The sequence below is a fragment of the Pongo pygmaeus genome, chromosome 5, assembly GCF_028885625.2.
Source record: "Pongo pygmaeus isolate AG05252 chromosome 5, NHGRI_mPonPyg2-v2.0_pri, whole genome shotgun sequence".
NCBI lineage: Eukaryota > Metazoa > Chordata > Mammalia > Primates > Hominidae > Pongo > Pongo pygmaeus.
Window position 1 is genome coordinate 28,866,748 of NC_072378.2, and position 12,440 is coordinate 28,879,187.

Genomic DNA, 12,440 nt, shown 5'->3' on the forward strand with positions numbered 1-12,440 from the left:
ACAGTAATTACAAAAGGCTTGGCAGGAACGCCATTGGCATGTTTAAGGAAAGAAGGAGGAGACTAGTGCGGCTGTAGGTCAGTAAACAAGGGAGAACTTGATAGGAGACGAGGGGGTTAGATACACATAGACCCTACACGATGCACATAGATCATGTAGGGTCTCAGAGGTCATGATCATGTTCAGAGAGGGAATTCACTGCATAGGGGAGAGAAAAGACAACAGTGAGTTAAGTTGTGGAGGTCAGTCAGACCTTGAGAATATTCTGATTCATGAGTCTGAGATAGAATCTGTGAATCTGGTTTTTTTTTTTTGAGATGGAGTTTCACTCTTGTTGCCCAGGCTAGAGTGCAATGGCACGATCTCGGCTCACTGCAACCTCTACCTCCTGGTTCAAGCGATTCTCCTGCCTCAGCCTTCGGAGTAGCTGGGATTACAGGCATGCGCCACCACGCCCGGCTAATTTTGTGTTTTTAGTAGAGATGGGGTTTCTCCATGTTGGTCAGGCTGGTCTCGATCTCCCGACCTCAGATGATCCACGCACCTGGGCCTCCCAAAGTACTGGAATTACAGGTGTGAGCCACCGCAACTGGCCTGAATCTGAGTTTTTAACAGTGACTCCAGGAGATTTGAATGCCATCAGTGTGGCAACATTTTGGAAGCCCCAGTCAAGGACTTACTCGGCCTATATTTATTTATCCCATGTTGACCGTCTCTGGAGAGATCACTTCCTCCCAAAATTCTCCTTATTTTTGTTTGGTCATCCAGGGCTTGCTTACTGGTTAAAACTAGCAGCGCTAGCCTCAGGCTTTCACAAGGCTCATCAAGAGCAGAATAAATGCTCTATGCTTCCCAGAGAACTCTCAAAAGCTACAAGGTGCCATTTCCTATTCTGCTTTATTTCTAATTTTTCTTTTTTCTTTCTTTTTTTTTTTTTTGAGATGGAATCTTGCTCTGTCACCCAGGCTGGAGTGTAGTGGTGTGATCTCAGCTCACTGCAACCTCCGCCTCCCAGGTTCAAGTGATTATTTTGCTTCAGCCTCTTGAGGTAGCTGGGACTACAGTCATGTGCCACCACACCTGGCTAATTTTTGTGTTTTTAGTAGAGATGGGGTTTCGTCATGTTGGCCAGGCTGGTCTGGAACTCCTGACCACAAGTGATTTGCCCACCTCTGCCTCCCAAAATGTTGGGATTACAGGTGGGAGCCACTGGACTCACCCTGTTTTGCTTTATTTCTGCCTTTCCCTGTAAAGAGCTTTTCACGGTAAATAAGCAGCAGAGGCATCTTGACACCTCCTGCCCTCCAGGTTCCCAGGGGCAGTCTGGGCCCAAGTTTTCTTTCTTCTAGTTGTTCCCCAGTTTCTCTGCGTCATTCCTCCCCACTGCCACATAGTCACTGAGCCATGTCTCGATGGCCTTCTCCTGCACAATGGCCTAATTTATGTTTTTGCATCATCTCTTCCTCCACTCTGACTCATTCTTTACATAAAGCCAGTGTACTCTTAAAAGTAATCTCATCACGTCCTTTCTTCCTGCTTAGAATTCCCATTGACTTCACATTGCTGCTAGGGTGCAGTCAGCTCTCTGCACTACTAGCCATAACCTCTGAGCCTATGAGTCACTGGTCTGTCCCTGCCTTCCTGTCCACCTCAGACCCCACCTTCATCAACACTCTCTTGAGCTCTCTGTACACAAGCTGCTCAGGCCTTCTCTCAGGTGTCTGAAAGTGCTCTCTACTCTTTGATCTTCCAGGAATGCTGGAATCACATTTTTGTCCAACTAGGCCTTCAGTTTTCAGTTTAAACATCACTTCCTGGGAGAAGTCTTCTCTAATCCCCTGGAAGAAGTCATCTCCCTTTATAATCCATGCTCTTGAAGATAGGGGGTGGGGTGTGATTTACAGTGTGCATTATTTTGTCTTACCTTACTTTTCTTCCTTTATGTTCCCTTTATCTTGATTTAAATCTATTAACATTTTTCACTTTATCCTATAGTAGTGTAAATAACCTCGAATCTGTTTTTCAATAGTAGCATAAATAAATGCACAATCAGAAATGTACCACATGACAACCACTGTGCCAGACCTAGCCCTTAAGGGATTTCTGTTGTGAGATTTAAGGAAGTAAAGTGGTCGAGAGATTAAGAAACTTGTCTAAAGTGGCACAACCAAAATGGTTAAATACGGTATTCCAAATGGTTTTACAATAATAAGCAATAATTGTGATAACACCTAATTTTCACGGAAATGTCAGCAACAGTTTGCTTACGTTATCATTTAATTTGTAAAGTTAGGTCATGAGGTTATGCTTGTTTTTCCTCAACATTTTCAGCATTTTGTAACCTGAACGTTTTCTTGAGAGCACTTATCACAGCGGCTGTTTAAACAGTGTGATTTGTCTTTTAACGGCTGCCCTTCCCTTTTAAGGCATGAATGCCTCAAGGGCTGAGAGTGCCCAGAATTAGGTGGGTTCTTGGTCTCATTAACTTCAAGAATGAAGCCGCAGACCCTCGCGGTGAGCGTTACAGTTCTTAAGACGGCCCCGTTTGGAGTTTGTTCCTTCTGATGAGTTCAGTTTCTTTCTTCTGGTGGGTTCGTGATCTCGCTGGGTCAGGAATGAAGCTGCAGACCTTAGCGGTGAGTGTTATGAGTTCTTAAGGCAGCTCATCTGGAGCTGTTCACGGGCTCGTAGTTTTGCTGGTTTAACAAAAGAAACGCTGCAAATTTTCGGGGTGAGTGTTACAGCTCACAAAAAGCAGCCTGGGTCTAAATACTAAACAGTAGCAAGATTTGATTACTAAGAGTAAAAGAACAAGGTTCACGACAGTATGGAAACAGATCCGAGGGCAGTTGCCAATGCTGGGTCGGGCAGCCTGCTCTTATTCTCTTATCTGGCCCCACCCACATCCTGCTGATTGGTAGAGCCGAGTGGCCTGTTTTGACAGGGCGCTGATTGGTGCGTTTAGAATCCCTGAGCTAGATACAGAGGTTCTCCACGTCCCCATCAGATTAGTTAGAAAGAGTTTGGACACACAGGTTCTCCAAGGCCCCACCAGAGCAGCTAGATACAGAGTGTCGATTGGTGCACTCACAAACCCTGAGCTAGACACAGGGTGCTGATTGGTGTATTTACAAACCTTGAGCTAGAGTGCCGATTGGTGTATTTACAATCCCTCAGCTAGACATAAAGGTTCTCTAAGGCCCCACCAGAGCAGCTAGACACAGAGTGTCGATTGGTGCACTCACAAACCCTGAGCTAGACACAGGGTGCTGATTGGTGTGTTTACAAACCTTGAGCTAGATACAGAGTGCCGATTGGTGTATTTACAATCCCTGAGCTAGACATAAAGATTCTCCACGTCCCCACCAGACTCAGAAGCCCAGCTGGCTTCACCCAGTGGATCCCGCACTGGGGTTGCAGGTGGAGCTGCTTGCTAGTCCCGCGCCATGCTCTCGCACTCCTTAGCCGTTGGGTGGTCGATGGGACTGGGTGCCGTGGAGCAGGGGGCGGTGCTCGTCGAGGAGGCTTGGGCTGCACAGGAACCCACGGAGGTAGGGGAAGGCTCAGGCATGGCAGGCTGCAGTCACGAGGCCTGCCCCGCGGGAAGGCAGCTAAGGCCCGGCGAGAAATCGAGCGCAGCACCGGTGGGCTGGCACTGCTGGGGGACCCAGTATACCCTCTGCAGCCGCTGGCCCAGGTGATAAGTCCCTGATTGCTCCGGGGCCGGCAGGGCCGGCCGGCTGCTCCGAGTGCGAGACCCGCCAAGCCCACGCCCACCCAGAACTCCAGCTGGCCCGCAAGCGCCGCACGCAGACCCGGTTCCCGCTCACGCCTCTCCCTCCACACCTCCCTGCAAGCTGAGGGAGTGGGCTCCGGCCTTGGCCAGCCCAGAAAGGGGCTCCCACAGTGCAGCGGTGGGCTGAAGGGCTCCTCAAATGCCGCCAAAGTAGGAGCCCGGGTAGAGGAGGTGCCGAGAGCAAGCGAGGGCTGTGAGGACTGCCAGTACGCTGTCACCTCTCAGTAGTACTTCTCCACTGCAGTAAACCCGGGGCAAAGCTGAGAGCCTTGCTCAAAATAAGTTCTCAAAACATTTTCTTTTTCTGGGGTCTCACTCTGTCACCAGGTTGAAGTGCAGAGGTACGATCTCGGCCCTCTGGAACCTTCGCCTCCCGGATTGAAGCGATTCCCTTGCCTCAGCCTCCTGAGTAGCTGGGACTACAGGCGTGCGCCACCACGCCCGGCTAATTTTTTTGTATTTTAGTAGAGACGAGGTTTCACCATGTTGGCCAGGATGGTCTCGATCTCTTGACCTTGTGATCGCCCGCCTCGGCCTCCCAAAGTGCTGGGATTACAGGCGTGAGCCACCGCGCCCGTGTGCCAGGTATTCTTTAGGTCGCAGGGAAGACGAGCATAACATTTGAAGACTAAAGACAAGACAAACCCGGCGATTACGTCTGTAGTTATACATTGCTTTTACAAGTAATTGTTTGGAGTACATTACACAAAGATGGGAGTTAATTTTTTCCATGAGTTGGGGACAAAAATAACTGTGAGCCATATTCAAAGGGGGCAAAAGCATAGATGGGAATAAAGAAAAGGAACATGGATACGATTTAAATTGAACCGTATGAAGTTTCTGCACCTTTTTACTCACTAGAACGTGCAGGAAGAAATCCGTCACAGGGAGCCCGGATAGCTCAGTCGGTAGAGCATCAGACTTTTAATCTGAGGGTCCAGGGTTCAAGTCCCTGTTCGGGCGCAAGTGGTGGCTTTTAGTATCTGATTCTGGCATGTTTGAAAAAGCCAAAAAGGAAAGTGTCGTTTTATAGGGACAGATTTCATATACTGCAAAAATTCACCAAACCCTATAAAGCCCCAAATTTTAAACCACAAATAGGCAAGTAACTCTGATGCAAAATAAAAGTAGTAAGGTGAATACATGGGCCCTCTACAGTGACATAGCCCCAGATTTTCGGAAGAAAACTAACATTTAAGGATAACCTTAGAATACGAAGTATTTAATATTTTGTTATTCCTGTTACTCTGCTTACAGGTGCCAAAGTAATTTTCTGTTGTTACTTGCTTTCCAGTGCAGAGTTTATTTTACATAGGAGGGAATATACTGATCAATTATCAAGAAACTTATAATATGTTCATATTCTGGCTTGGCATGTTTCTGGCATTTAGTTTTCGTGAGTCAGTCCTGCAAGTCTTAAAAACTCTAGGTGAATTTAAAAATAGTTTCCGGCCGGGCGCGGTGGCTCACGCCTGTAATCCCAGCACTTTGGGAGGCCGAGGCGGGCGGATCACGAGGTCAGGAGATCGAGACCATCCTGCCAACACGGTGAAACCCCGTCTCTATTAAAAATACAAAAATAATTAGCTGGGCGTGGTGGCGGGCGCCTGTAGTCCCGCCTGTAGTCCCAGCTACTCGGGAGGCTGAGGCTGGAGAATGGCGTGAACCCGGGAGGCGGAGCTTGCAGTTAGCCGAGATTGCGCCACTGCACTCCAGCCTGGGCGACAGAGCGAGACTCCGTCACAAAAAAAAATAAAAATAAAAATAAATAAAAATAATTTCTGACGGGGCGCGGTGGCTCATGCCTGTAATCCCAGCACTCTGGGAGTCAGAGGCGGGCAGATCACCTGCGGTCAGGAGTTCGAGACCAGCCGAGCCAACATGGTGAAACAGTCTCTACTAAAAATACAAAAATTAGCCGAGAGTGGTGGCGCACGCCTATAATCGCAGCTACTTGGGAGGCTGAGGCAGGAGAATTGCTTGAACCCGGGAGGCAGAGGTTGCAGCGAGCCGAGATCGCACGGCTCCACTCCATCCTGGTAGACAGAGTGAGACTCAAAATAAATAATACAAATAAGTAAATAAAATAAAAATAGTGTCTGATTCTGCAAAGGAGAGGAACAGACTCTGAATTGTGATGGCTCCAATAAGGATAAAGCAGTCTCTGAAGAGCTGCCTGAACAGCCAGACAACCCGGCTCTTAGGCTTCTCCCAAATCTTTAACAGCATTTCCTTAGCTGTGGTAGATGCAGGCTCCTAGAACCAGAGGCCTAGGGTCCAGACGAAACTGTTAAGATGTTCCCTATAAAACGCTTCCTTAAGTCGGCACCAGAATGAACTGTTAAGAGAGCTGTCCTGAAATACAGACCCCTGAGGTCCAGACATTTTGGAGGAGAGGCCTAAGGAGAGCCCTCTCTTTTTCCAGCACGGACTGGGCCAGAGAGGTAGAGCCTGCAAGATGAATTTCAGTATGTGTAACTGCTGGGGTGATGATTGCAAGTAATCTAAGTTTGAGATGTTGATTGTGTGGAGTAAGATAGTGACAAGAAGCATGGAAAGAAAACCAAAACATTTAATATGCAAATTAAGTGATTGATTTGAGAAATACTTGTTTATCAGATACCGTGCTAGGCACTGAAAATACAGAAGTGGATAAAACAAATTCAGTCTCTACCGGAATTTACAGTCTAGGAGGATGGGTGGGCAACAGACAATAAAAACGTTAAAAAATAAAAGAACAAGGAAACTTTATATAGTAAAAAATTCTATGAAGAAAATAAAACAGCTTGAGGTTGATGTGATGGGAGGTTGGTGAGTGAGAGAAGGGATGGTGCGTTAGTTTCCTAGGGCTGCCACAACAAATTGAATATCAGGTTTTCATCTGTCTATTCATTTTTTCAATAAATTAAGTTGCACCAGTAGAAGGATACTGTCCCACGAGGGAATTGAGGTCAGAAGAACTCGGACAAAACAGCAAGCCCACTGGAAAGAGATGATACTCATAAGAAGAACTAAAAGAGATTTACTAGAACTTGAGAAGCCGTCGGGACAAAGAGCTGAGACTTCGTCTGTCTGACAACATATGCGGGGCCCGGGAATTATAGAGATAATTGTATACTGAACAAATACAGTTATTTTTGGAAGTTGAGGACAAAATGGCAACTGCCCCCTCTGAGGTTCGAACTCAGGACCTTCAGATTATGAGACTGACGCGCTGCCTACTGCGCTAAGGAGGCAGACGATTAGCGGTTCTCATCGGATGTTTTCAATACTGATTTTTACTTTATTTAAACATTTTTGTCTACATTACCTTTATTTTAAATTTCTAAAATAAAATATTCTTATGAAACTTCTCAAAAGCTCAACAGCTTCCAAAACCTGAATCAGATGAAGAAAGTCGCTGCTGATCCCGCTGCTTTTGCCCCTCTTATTCTTAACTGATGACCCCCCACTTCTCACCTTAGGTGGAAAATTTCCAAAATGTCCTGTCCAGAAACCTGACAGTTAACCTGCACGGGTGTCCATCCATTTTGTCTGGAGAGAACAGGAAAACGGCTTGTTTCCTCTCTCCCTCCATACTGGTTCTTTCCCACAGGAAAAGTGATCCGGCGTTTCCCATCCGGAAGCATTGACGCGTTTACTATCTTAAACAACAAAACAATGTCCTTTGACAGGCGTCTCCACCTGTCGCTATCTCATGTGCTCAAACTTCTTGTAAGGCCGTCTTAATGTACAGCAAACTTCTTGTAAGGCCGTCTTAATGTACAGCAAACTTCTTGTAAGGCCGTCTTAATGTACAGCAAACTCCTTGTAAGGCCGTCTGTTTTAAAAACATACCTCCCTAAGTCCCACTGGCTTTTCAACCCACTGCAGTCTTCCCCGATCACGCCTCTGTCTCGGTCTTGAGGAAGTCCAAAGGGATTTGGACAAATGCAACTTCATGGTGTAAAGAATATGGCGCTCTTGGTGCAAACTCTTGGGCATCTGCTAGGATGTGAGAGCGGTAGTAATAGCAGGAAGGGGTGAAAAGCTTGTCTTCTCCACTGTCTTTGTTTGCCAGGGGATTGTCTGGGGTTTAGCACTCAAAGACCCACCTCCCAGGAAAACCCTACCTGGGATGTGAAAAGGCCGGGCTTTAGTTTTTGGCGATAGGTTGGAGAGAATATATACACACAAAAAGTGACAACCCCATCCTTGTTCCCATCCCTGCCCCAGGGCCGAAAGCAACACTGATTTTATTGCCAATAGATAATAGGGCTTAGGTTATCCCACTTTTGTAGTTGTCGCCGTTTTTCCCCTGTCCGCTGATGGTGACAACCTTGCACCGCGCATCGCTCTGAGTGAGGCGACTTAAATGAGCGATGTTAGCGTTTTCAGCCTTGACCGTAGCACTCGGTCTTCGACTGTGGACTGTTGTGTCTACATAGTGCTAGTTTGTATTGCTAGTTTAATTTTTTTTTTTTTTTTTGAGACGGAGTTTCGTAAGTCTTGTCGCCCAGGCTGGAGGGCAATGGCGTGATCTTGGGTCACTGCAACAGCTGCCTCCAGGGTTCAAGCGATTCTCCTGCCTCAGCCTCCAGAGTAGCTGGGATTACAAGCCTGCACCACCACGCCCGGCTAATTTTTTGTGTTTTTAGTAGAGACGGGGTTTCACCATATTAGCCAGGATGGTCTTGGTCTCCTGACCTCGTGATCCGCCCACCTGACCTCGTGATCCGCCCACCTCGGCCTCCCAAAGTGCTGGGATTACAGGCGTGAGCCACCGCACCCAGCCTCAGGGAGTGTGATTTTGTCTAGTTCTGAGTTGTTTTTGTTTGTTGTTTTGTTTTGTTTTTTGAGATGGAGTCTCTCGCTCTGTCGCCCAGGCTGGAGTGCAGTGGCCCAATCTCGGCTCACTGCAAGCTCCGCCTCCCGGGTTCAAGCGATTCTCCTATCGCAGTCTCCCGAGTAGCCGGGACTACTGGTGCGCGCCACCATGCTCAGCTAATTTTTGTATTTTTAGTAGGGACGGGGTTTCAGCATGTTGGCCAGGATGGTCTCAATCTACCGACCTTGTGATCTGCCCACCTCGGCCTCCCAAAGTGCTGGGATTACACACAAGCGTGAGGCACGGCGCCCGGCCCCGTACTTCCCACATCTTATGAATTCTGTGTCTTCAGTTTTTCTGAGTGTGTTTCCTTTATTCTAATACAAGATTACCACCACCGTTTTACATGAGACGTTTTCCCTCCTCTTCTTTCTCCTCCTTCTGTATCTTTCCTGGATTACTGCAACAGCCTCCAGTTTGGTTGATTTGCTTCTAGCCCTGCTTGTCTCCCATTGTTTTTCTACACAGGGAGTCCCACTGGGGCCCCACAAAAAAAGATTTCCAGAGAAGGTGAATGGGGGCTGAAATATGACCTGAGCACTGAGAGCTAAGTCAAGAGTCCTGGAGAGAGGACTTTTGACATCTTCCCTTTTCTATGCTTCATCAGCCCTGAGGGTTGTCTTTCTGTAATTCATCCACCAAAATGGCTTACTGTGGCATTATTTTTTATTTTATTATTTTTTTTGAGACAGAGTCTCACTGTGTTGCCAAGGCTGGAGTGCAGTGATGGGATCTTGGCTCACTGTTGTCTCTGCCTCCTGGGTTCAAGCCATTCTCCTGCCTCAGCCTCCCGAGTAGCTGGGATTACAGGCATGCGCCACCATGTATTTTTAGTAGAGACGGGGTTTCACCATGTTGGCCAGGCTGGTCTAAAACTTCCGACCTCGGGTGATCCACCCACCTCAGCCTCCCAAACTGCTGGGATTAGAGGCCTGAGCCACTGCGCCCAGCCTTACTGTTGCATTATTTGCCCAAAGGCACTCTGTGTGCTAGCTGTGGCTCTGCTTCCACGGAACTGGCAAGAAGAGCTTGAAAAATACCCGTCATACTGACCTCTCTGTTCAGAACACTTTTCTATCTCTCCATAGCCTTTTAGGGAAAGCTCAAAGTATTTAGTATTGTCAAGATACGGCTCACAGTTTGTTCTTACTTCCTACCAATATACAAGAGACCATTCCAAATGGAGTGATAGACAGAATAATGCTATTTCCACCCAAAAGTATGCCCCTTCTAATCCTTGGACACTGTAAATATGTTAACTTACATGGCAAAGGGACTTTGAGATGTGATTAAGGTTAAGGAACTTGTGATGGAGAGATGATCCTAATCACTAGAGTCTTAAAAGTGGAAAAAGGAAGCAGAAGAGTAGTTCAGGGAGGTGTGATCTGAGGACACCATCCACCATTGCTGGTTTTAAAGAGCCCAGGAACACAGCAGCCTTTAGAAGCTGGGAGTGGCCATTAGCTTACAGGCAGCAATAAAACAGAGACTTTGATCCAACAACTGCAAACAACTGAATTTTGCCAATAATCTGAATGAGCAGAAAACAGATTCTCCCTTGGGGCCAACAGAAAGGAATGCAGCCTGCCAACACCTTGATTTTAGCACAGTGAGACCATACCAGACTTCTGTCTTAAAAAACTCTAAAATAATAAATTTATGTTTTTTATAACCACTACATTTGTGGTAATGTGTTATGACAGCAACAGAAAACTAACACATGTCTTGAAATGCCAGCCATTTTACTATTTCTTACAATTTTGTGAATAGACTGGGCTTACCTGGGTGATTCTGCTCCACCTGATGTCAGCAAGGACTCCATTCCTCTGAAGGCTTGATTGAGCTGGGGATGTTCAAGATTGGTCACTCACATAACTGGCAGTGGCAGTTGATGTTGCTAGGACCTCAGTCAGTTGAGACTGTGACCCACAGTGCCTAGCCATGGCCTTTTCATGTGGCTTGGGTTTCTCATGGCATGGTGACTGGATTCTGAGAGGGAGCATCGCAAGATTTAGCATTCCAGAAAACCAAGTCAGAAGGTGCGAGATTTCACATGGCTTAGCCCTGGAACTGGCACAGTATCACCTCAATAAAATAATTTTGTTAGGTCAGCCAAGATTCACTGTGGGAATGGACTACAAAAGGGTGTAACGACTGAAAAATATGCTGCATTGAGGTCAGTTTTTGGAGACTGTATACTACACAAAGTAACGATTTTTTCCTTTGTAGCCTCATCTTTATCCTTTTTTTTTTGTTTTTTTCAAATGGAGTCTCACTCTGTCACCCAAGCTGGAGGGCAGTGGCACAATCTCAGCTCACTGCAACCTCTGCCTCCAGGGTTCAAGCGATTCTCATGCCTCAGCCTCTCAAGTAGCTGGGATTACAGGTGTGTGCCACCACACCTGGCTAATTTTTTGTATTTTTAGTGTGTGTCGGGGCGGGCGGGGGGGTGGGGGTCTCACCATGTTGCCCAGGCTGGTCTCAAACTCCTGGCCTCAGGTAATCCTCCTGCCTTGGCCTCCCAAAGTGCTGGGATTACAGGCCTCAGCCACTGCTTCATCTTTTTACTTTGGTCCATGAACCTTTGATTTTCTGCTCAGGTCTACTTGAACTAGGAACTAGTAATTTTCCCAGGCATTCATACCTTTTTAGCTTTGCTTCTGCCAGGACTTGATGGTAAAAATTTTTTCATGCCCTTCTTTATGTGCCTAATTATAGCTTATCTTTAAGACATATTTCAGGTAGCACCTCATCCAGTAAGCCATTCTTGTTCAGATTAGGTGCCTGTATTGGTGATCCCGTACACAGTACCCTGCCCTTACACCTATGGAAGAACTTACGAGTAAATCTTCACTCTCACTGATTTACTTGTCTCTATTCTTTTTTAAAATTCATTTATTTATTTATCTATTTATTTACTTTTTTTGAGACGGAGTCTGACTCTGTCGCCCAGGCTGGAGTGCAGTGGCGCGACCTCAGCTCACTGGAGGCTCCGCTTCCCGGGTTCCCGCCATTCTCCTGCTTCAGCCTCCCGAGTAGCTGGGACTACAAGTGCCCACCACCACGCCCGGCTACTTTTTTGTATTTTTAGTAGACACAGGTTTTCACACCGTGTTACCCAGGATGGTCTCCATCTCCTGTCCTCGTGATCCGCCTGCCTCGGCCTCCCAAAGTTGCTGGGATTACAGGCGTGAGCCACCGCGCCCGGCCCTTGTCTTCTATTCTTCTTCTTTTTTTTTTTTTTTGAGACGGAGTCTTGCTCTTTCACCCAGGCTGGAGCTCAGTGGCGCGATCTCAGCTCACTGCAACCTCCGCCTCCCGGGTTCACGCCATTCTGCCTCAGCCTCCTGAGTAGCTGGGACTACAGGTGCCCGCCACCACGCCCGGCTAATTTTTTGTATTTTTAGTAGAGACCGGGTTTCACCGTGTTAGCCAGGATGGTCTTGATCTCCTGACCTTGTGATCCGCCCGCCTCGGCCTCCCAAAGTGCTAGGATTACAGGCATGAGTCACCACGCCCGACCGTCTTCTATTCTTTAACAGGCCCTAAGCTCCTTTGAGGAGTGCATTTTGTACTCTCAGATTCCCCAGGTAGACCTACTGTATATGGCACAAAAAAGAGTCTCAGTTAATGTTGGCTGACAGAAGGAGTGATTGAACAATTATTTGTATATATTTACCACTTACACAAGGTGGAAATGCACCCAACATGAAATCGTGCAAATGTCATGGCTTCCACCATGGAAAAAATTGTGTATGCGTGAGGACAAGAGCTAAA

General features: G+C 47.1%; 2 non-coding genes across 2 annotated transcripts; one reads left to right on the top strand and one right to left on the bottom strand.

Moving 5' to 3' along the window:
• Positions 1-4,686: 4,686 nt before the first annotated feature.
• On the top strand, positions 4,687-4,759 carry TRNAK-UUU (transfer RNA lysine (anticodon UUU)). The gene has a single exon. It is a non-coding gene; the product is annotated as a tRNA-Lys (tRNA).
• A 2,200-nt stretch (positions 4,760-6,959) lies between these two features.
• TRNAM-CAU (transfer RNA methionine (anticodon CAU)) lies at positions 6,960-7,032 on the bottom strand. Its single transcript has one exon. It is a non-coding gene; the product is annotated as a tRNA-Met (tRNA).
• Positions 7,033-12,440: the final 5,408 nt, after the last annotated feature.